At 40.2% G+C, this 8,826-nt stretch overlaps 1 pseudogene; it reads right to left on the bottom strand.

Annotated features, from left to right (window-relative positions):
- Positions 1–1,053: 1,053 nt before the first annotated feature.
- Positions 1,054–8,826, bottom strand: part of LOC101104464 (spermidine synthase-like) — a 33,867-nt pseudogene continuing 26,094 nt past the window's right edge.

The raw sequence follows: 8,826 nt of genomic DNA, 5'->3' as shown, positions 1-8,826 counted from the left end.
GATGTGGATATTTCTTTTTATATAAGGAAACGGAGACTGATCGAAATAAGTAACTACTCTAAGCTTACCCAGTCTTGTGGCCACTGATGCGTTTTCCAAATTTGCTGGCATATTGAGGGCAGCACTCAATGGACATGAGTTTGAACAAGCTCCAGGAGTTGGTTATGGACAGGGAAGCCTGGTGTGCAGCAGTCCACTGAGTTGCAAAGAGTCAGACATGACTGAGCAATTGAACTGAACTAATGTTACCCACGTCACATGGGTAGTTAACAGCTAAGTTAGCACTGGTTCCCAGGTCAATGGGCGTCCCAGGTGGCACTAGTGGTAAAGAATCTGCTTACTAGTGCAGGAGTCATAAGAGACATGGGTTCGATCCATGGATCCAGAAGATCCCCTGAAGAAAAGCATGGCAACCCACTCCAGGATTCTTGCCTGGAGAATGCTATGGACAAGGGACAGTCCATAGGTTTGCAGAGTCGGACACACCTGAAGTGACTTACCACACACACATCGAGCTCAACACCCCTTCCTCTACAATACATTGTTTCTTTCAAAATAGTGGAATTAAAAATACTTATCTACCAGAAGACATATGTAGTCCCTGTGCTGTGTGCTGTGCTTAGTCGCTCAGTTGTGTCTGACTCTCTGTGACCCCATGCACCGTAGCCCACCAAGCTCTTCTGTCCACAGGGATTCTCCAGGCAAGAATACTGGAATGGGTTGCCAGGCCCTCCTCAAGGAATCTTCCCAACCCAGGGATCGAACCCAGGCCTCCTGCATTGCAGGCAGATTCTTTACTCTCTCAGCCACCACAGAAGCCCATGTAGTTCCTACTTAACTAAAAATAAGAATTAAAATTTTAAAGAATAGCCAGGTCTTCAGGGATTTCTAGGCTGAGAGATTTGGGTAGGCCAGAGAAGTTCAGATAGGTTGCAAAAAATAAGGATAATAAAAAATAATCTAAGGATAAGCACTGAAAATATTACTGCTTGGAGTGAAGGCCACAGGACAGAGAATCTACTTGCTTATCCACCTAGCACTAGTCATTTAAAATTATGAGCCAGCCATGCCCACGTGAACACAGTTGGAGGTGACATGAAGAATGCCAAAGCTGAGGGGGTGCAGAAGAAGATACTGGAAAGAGAGAAAAGGAAAAATAAGAAAATCAAAATAAGAAAAATTATATGTATATAATGAACTAATCCCTACTTCTTCATGTCCTGTGAACCATGACATACTAAAGAAATACTTCTAAGGAAAGGGAGACTGATTTACCAACAGGTTACCCATGAACCACAGTAAGACAGCTCTTTCTTTTTATAGCTTCTTCATACTAACCTAGTAAGGCACTGCAGAGCTGGAAGGTACCAAATTCTAACTTTCCCTCTGCTTTTCTTCCCAGGGGCAATATCTAATGTTAATGTTTTAAATAAGCAATATGCCCTTAACAGGACACAACTAGAGGAAAAAAGGCCACTCCAATTTTCTTATTTCTTCTGTACCGAGAAATCTAGTCATTTCATTATGTATGTCACACTGGTTGGTAATAATTCTTTTCCTCTGTCCTCAAAATGAGATTGTCACCGTGATCACTGATCTATATGGACACCAAGAAGGGGGCTAAGAAGGTCAGCAGTGTCAAAGGCAGAACATTCACAAAATGTTTAGACTTGAAAAGAGCTCTCTGGCTTCCGAAAGCCATCAGAGATGAATACCAAACTTGATAGACACGTGCACGCTTCACTGATGCCAACGTACTGACTTCATCATGAGGAGCTTCCCTTGCTGCAGTAACAGCAGATGCCCATAACATAGACCCTGCACCATATCCACAATAAGCTGGGAAAAATCATATTTTTTAGGATAGTGAAATTGAAGCTATTTCCTTCATTTTCTCAGTGCAATAAGTCTATTAAGCTTCCACACAGTACCCAATAAAATCATGTAACACAAATGCTATGCCCTTATCAGACTGCCGAAGGGAAGATTCTAAGCTTCCTTTGGTGGAATCCTGATAATCAGATGGCAGGTGTGATCTGTAGTTTTCCCACCTTTGCTGACCTTTCCCTGTGGGCTGAATTTGTGTGGGAGCTCCAGCCCAAGGTTCCTTAAATGGCACTTACATGGACCACTATTTGTCCTGTCCAGTGTTTTTCAGACTTGTCAGAGCAAAGTGCTTCCTAGTCTCACCTGCTTGTGCATGGTTCCTATTAACAGGAGAGAAACTGCACTTAGCCTAAGAGTTCCAAAAATAGGGCACAATGAGGTGATTGATCATACAAAGACCTAATTAAACTCGGTGACATCTTTCCGCCTTCTCTCAGGGAGGAAAAAGAAAAAAACAATTGCTTCAATATCGTGTGCTACCCCTCCCTCTTTTGAAAGGGACTCTGAGTTTTATCTTTCCAGGTTGTTTATTTCCATACAGATCCTTGACTTTCTTACTTTTTTCCTTAAGAAACAAGGTGAGTTTTCTAAGAGCCTTCTGAATAACATCAGAAGAACCCAGAGACGGTTTGCCTGTGTCCTCTCACACACATAAACTAGCACAGGAAAAAGAGGCTTCTCTTCGAGAAAGGAGTCTCACTTCCCAGAAACCAAAAGGATTCGAGGTTCAGAATCTGCTGTATGAATATACTTCAGTGAGAATGCAAAATGCTTAAATTCTCATTATTTGTGAACACTGTAAGAGGCGTGATGAGGGCATTGTACTGCCAGAGTCTCACTTTCTATAGGGACAGGTGAAAATAATCAACGACTGCACTCTCTATGCCATGTCTAGTTGACTCAGTTTCTCCTTTAAGAAGAAATAAAACAAGGTCCTACTACATAGCATAGGAAATTACATTCAACATCTTATACTAAACTATAATAAAAAGGAATATGAAAAATATATATATTGATAACTGAATCACTTTGCTATAAAACAGAAATTAATATAACATTGTAAATCAACTATACTTCAAAAAATTAATTTTGAAGAATAAGTAAGTAAAATAGAAGAAAAAACTATCTGTTTTCCCTTTATCCCAGAGCAAGAGTTTCATCATAAAATTGCAGAATTTAGAGTTTAAAGAGCCAGTGGAGCCTCTCAACACAGATCAAAACCTTATAAACACTTCCCTTAAATTCTCTTAACAAAAAAAAAAAAAAAAAAGCCTTGCTATTTTCATTATTTCTTTGAAAAATTAAATGATCTTCTGCGGGACCTACAATGACGACCCTAGAAGGGCAAAAATGCTGTTTACACACAGGACAAGTATAGCAAGAAATAGAATACCAACACCCTTGCAGTACACCTGAGTGCTGACCTGAAGGGCTGCATTTCTTAGAAAGGGCACTGATATATGCACTACATTTATAAAATGAACCCATCATCAAAAGCTCCAGGGTGTGTGCATGTGCAAAACATTAAAGCATGACCAAAAAAGTTTAAAAAGGAACGTGTAAGGCTTAATTCCAAATCTAATAAAACACTACCTCTACATCTTCCCCGTTGGCTCAGAGGCTAAAGCGCCTGCCCGCAATGCAGGAGACCCAGGTTCGATCCCTGGGTCAGGAAGTTCCCCTGGAGAAGGAAATGGCAACCCACTCCAGTATTCTTGCCTGGAGAATCCCATGGATGGAAGAGCCTGGTGGGCTACAGTTCGTGGGGTTGCAAAGAGTCGGACACAACTGAGCGAGCTCACTTCACTTCACTATAGGCAGGGTCCTGACTATATAACCTTTGTATTTGGGACTTCCCTGGTGGCTTAGACGGTAAAGCGTCTGTCTACAATGTGGGAGACCCGGGTTCGATCCCTGGGTCAGGAAGATCCGCTGGAGAAGGAAATGGCAATCCACTCCAGTACTATTGCCTGGAAAATCCCGTGGACAGAGGAGTCTGGTAGGCTACAGTCCATGGGGTCGCAAAGAGTCGAACACGACTGAGTGATGTTCCTGTTCCTGTTCTACATTTTCAGAGAAACAGGAAGAGCACTTCCCTGGCTTTTTAGAGCCATCCTCAACTGAGGAATGATGATACATCATTATATCTCAAATTAGTTTTGAGGTGTGCTACAAGTAATATATTCCAATAATATTTTTAAGAGGAAAGTCTGTAAGTGATTTGTTTAGCCAATTCATAATTATCCTCATTCACTTTCTTTCCAATATGCTTTCTTGAGTAGAAAAGTTGGGTGAGGTGAGGTTACAAGTTCTTCCCAGAGGGTTTTCCCTTGTACACAAGAATCAATTCATTTATTCATTCACTTAACAAATGCTTTTTAAGTTTCTATAATGTTCCTGGCTGTATGCCAGGTACTATATATACAAAGATGATTAAAACAAGGCCTTTGGCCATTGGAGAGCCCATAGGTGTGGTGTGGGAGACAGAGATGTAAAAGAATAAGTGCAATCCAAAGGGATGAATGCTAATACAAGTAAATGCAAAGTGAAAAAGAAATACTGGAAAGAAAACTTTTTCTGGATGAGTCAAGGAAGACTCCACACAATTAGGTTAGTTGAGCTAGGTCTCACAGGATTACTAGGAGTTTACTCAGACAGAGAAAGAGGGAGATGACACAGACAATAACCTAAATGTCAACCACCAGATGAATGGATGAAGAAGATACTTATTCTTCCAATAAAGAAGATGTGGATGATATGGGCTTCTCAGGTGGCACAGTGGTAAAGACTCTGCCTGCCAATGCAGTAGACCCAGGTTGGATCCCTGGGTTGGGAAGATCCCTTGGAGAACGAAATGGCAAGCCACTACAGTATCCTTGCCTGTACAACTGCATGGACAGAGGAGCCTGGGAGGCTACAGTTCGTGGGGTAGCAAAGAATAGGACACAACTGAGCAACTGAGCAGTGAGAGCACTGATATATATGACTGCATGTTTTTAGTTTGGGTGATTTAATAGGCACTGATATTGTTAATTTAAGAAAGAGAATGCAGAAAGAAGAAGAGGTTTCATGGAGAGAAGATAATGAGTTTTGTTCTGGACATTTTAGATCTGAGATGTCAATGGGTCATTCAGGCAGAACCATTCAAGAGAGAGACAGATGCAACCAGATTTCACAAAATAAGTCTGGGTGACCAAAACAGATAAGAGACCCATTGATGTATAGGTTGCAGCTAAAATTGGAGGACTGGGTAAAATCACTCCCGCCCCCTCCAAAAAAGGTGAAAACAGAAAGGAATCTCAGCCAGAACTCCAAAGAGCACCAAGCCTTGTGGGGGAAGGGGGATAGAGGGGTGGGGAAAGCAGAGAAAAAGGTGGCACTGGACAGAAAGAAACAAAAAGAGATACCGTGCTTCAGACAGAGTTTTAAGGAGGAAAATGTCAACAATACTGCATACCAAAGAAAATTAAAACGAGCACTGGATTTAGCAAAGAAAGAGTTATAAAAAGCTATTAGAGTAGTTTCAATAGCATGATGGAAGCCAGAACTCCATTAGGCCAAGAGATCTGAAGATCAGGCAAGGGAATTTAAAAGATAAAATCAAAAAAGAATATATATATATGACTCACTTTGCTGTATACCTGAAACTAATACAAAATTGTAAACCAACTATACTTCAATTTAAAAAAAAAAGACAAAACACTAGTGGCGCTAGTGGTAAAGAATCCGCCTGCCAATGCAGGAGATATGGTGGATTCCATCTTGGGTTGGGAAGATTCCCCTGGAGAAGGAAATGGCAACCCACTCCAGTATTCTTGCCTACAGAATTTCATAGATAAAGGAGCCTGGCCGGCTACAGTCAGTCCATGGGGTCGCAGAGTCGGACGTGACTAAAGCGGCTAAGCACCTTCCATAGAAACAATTGTTCCTTCCGCTTTCATCTGGAGGATGGTTACAAATATGTTAATGAAGGTGCAGGGGTGCAGGAAAGGAAAGAAACGTGTCTTTTCACTACAATCCTTTGTGCCAGTTATTAAGCTGCAGGTATTAAGTTATAGCCTCTCACACTCACCTTCTTGTTCTCCTTTGATGCCTTCGGATGCTCCTGCGGCTGGCACTGCAAACAACGGCCGCGCTGCTTCGTTTGCCGCTGATGCCCCACTAGACGCTGAGACTAGGGGGCGCTCAAGGAAAGCTGAGGGGCGGCCAGGAGAGAAGGCAAGACTCCTTCCAGTTTGCTTCCAGTCCAAACCTTCCTCAAAATGGCCCTTCACTGAGGCTGTTGCGTCCCCTCCTTGATAATCTCCGTGCCAGCTCTGTATGGACCCTGCTCCAAGATGCCAGGTTCTGAGAACCCAGATCTCCTTCTGTTCTCTGTGCCCTGAGAGTGATAAGTAACTACTTCCCGAAATAGGGAGCAACACGGAAGGAACATGTTTGGAGGAGAAAACTCCAGCGTTAGGTTCGGAAAAAGATAGTTTGATACCTTTGAGATTAATATTGTATTTAAACAATGCTCTGATGCTCCAGGTGTGTTTGAATCCTCATTTATTAAATTGACCTCATAATAGATATATATCTGTATAGATATAGATGACTAGCCTGTCATGGATAAGAAACTACCCACTGTGTTGTGAGATTTTGTTTTCTCTTTAGAGATAGCACTGGAATGAACAAGCAGATTTGTGCTGGTACTTGTACTGTTTCCAACTGGTTATCTGACCTTGAACAAGTCCTCTCTTCCTTCTCTCAAGATTAGTTCTCATATTTTGACAACGTTGACATTCATTGTCCTTTGATGGTCGCCCTGAAAAATCATTACTGTTGTTCGTGGCAGAAGGTAGAGAAATACGGAAGCGGCAAGAGAGGTGGAGGTGAGGGGATCTTGCGTGACTACTTCTAAGAGCAAAAGTTGGAATCTTCTTGTAGAAAAGGCACTCTGCTAAAATAGTAAGTCACTTTTTGCTTGAGAGGTAAGACAACGCAGTGGTTAAGAACACTGAGATGTCAAACCAACTTGTTATATTCTTTTCAGACTGACTTTTCAATCCTGTGTCTACCACATCTTGGTTCTGAGGTGATAAGTTCATCTTAAATGATGATGAGCTTTCTCATGCTCAGCTTCATCATCATTACAGTCAGTATACACCTCTTTTGTAAAAAGGATGTCTGTGGTTGCTGGATATGAAGCAATCAGAACAACTGCATGCAGGATGAGGAGCTTTATCTGTTTATTGACACTACCTTAAAAAGCTACACTTCCATGGCTCCATGCGGAAAGATATGTTTCAGTCTGAACAGGGACCCACAGAGAGATGCTATTATTTTTTGATTATTTTATATTCTTCTGGTATTGAGGAATGTGTCAAAACCTTTCTTACCCATTGGTGGATTCCTTTGGAAAGAACAAAATGTTTCTGGATTCTATCAAATTATATATAGTAAAAGAAAAACTCCTGGTGAATACTGAGTTAATATATTTGCTTTCCTCACACCTGTATTAAGAGGAAAGCACCTTATGGATTTTTTTTTTAAGTTGCTGGTATATACTTCACAGATGTCAAGGGGAAAAAGAAAAGGATGGTACATCAGGCTCTATATCAAATATAAGAAACTATATTCATAGATGCATGAGTGATGGGTTTTTTTTATTCATTACAGGGTTCATTTGCATAGAATACTGTGGCACACAGACCGGTTTTCCCCCTGAAGATATTGCATTTCTTAGCATCCAGTGAAAGTGGATGGAAAAAATTAAGAGCAAGACCATCTTTCTAACATAAAGAAGACAATTGTTTAAACTCCCCATGCTTACTTTCTAAATATTATTCTGCTGTGCTAGCTCATCTCTGGACCTTAAAATAGAATTTTGCAAGCATAACTTATATCTTCATGTCAGTCCTTTACTACAAAACAAATGAAAATTAAACATGCAGTCCTTGGGTTTGAAAACTTCAGGATAGATTTCTAAGACCCAAAGTAGGTTCTGGTTCATACATAGGTTCTCCATCCATCCCACACCTACATAGCCAATCTCACAAGCAAATTTTTCGCTATCATTGAAACATTTTAATAATGCAGCTGCTTCTAGGTCCTGAAGGTGCCAGGTTATAAATTAGGCTTCATTGGCAATTGCATTAACTTTTTCAGAATATTATTTAAGTGTCTGGTTCAAAGATAATATGTTATATAAGGAAAGGAGTAGGAGGAAAGAAGTGGTAGAAACAGTATTTGAACCAGTTTTCAAATATGTCTGCTTTGAATGACTAATGTGATGTTCCAAGGTTGAATTTTGCCATTAAATGCTTTGCTCTAACAACGTATTTACAACCTATACTCAAAGTGAAAAGTTGAAAATGTGGAGGATATGAGACAGCAACAAATCTTTATTTCAAAACTTTTATGCAGGCTTTTAAGAACCAGCCTTAAAGTTAAATGCTAGCTCTTGCATATTCTATATTCTAGGTGGAATAATAAATAGGTTTTCATGTTCTGTGCTAAAAAAGAAAAAAAAATCTGTGATTTTAGTCATCAAAGAGAAATCCTGTGGTGAGATATTTAACTGTAACAGTTTGGGCATGAGCTTTTGCATTTCCATTGTCTATATTGGTCAAATGAATAATGTTTCTTTGTTTTTTAAAGAAAACATAATCATAGTAAACAATGTGGTTTTTCCCCCCCCTTGGATGAAAGACTGTAATAACTATCCTCTTTTTTACAAACATTTATAGTTGTCAAAATGCTCTCCCTTATATTTCACATACAGTTGAACTTCCTAATATTCCCAGTGTGATAGTTAACAGGATTCTTCCCCTTTTATAGATGACCTGAGCCTCAGAGAGATTGTGAATAACTTGCCCAAGGTCATGTGATATATCTATTTATTATTAGTTGATTACAAGTAAAATAAATTCAAATTGACTTAAGGAATAAACAAGT

The sequence above is a fragment of the Ovis aries genome, chromosome X (assembly GCF_016772045.2).
Source record: "Ovis aries strain OAR_USU_Benz2616 breed Rambouillet chromosome X, ARS-UI_Ramb_v3.0, whole genome shotgun sequence".
Classification (NCBI taxonomy): Eukaryota; Metazoa; Chordata; class Mammalia; order Artiodactyla; family Bovidae; genus Ovis; species Ovis aries.
The sequence above is the reverse complement of the archived record's forward strand: the minus strand, read 5'-3'. Positions and strand labels throughout refer to the sequence as shown.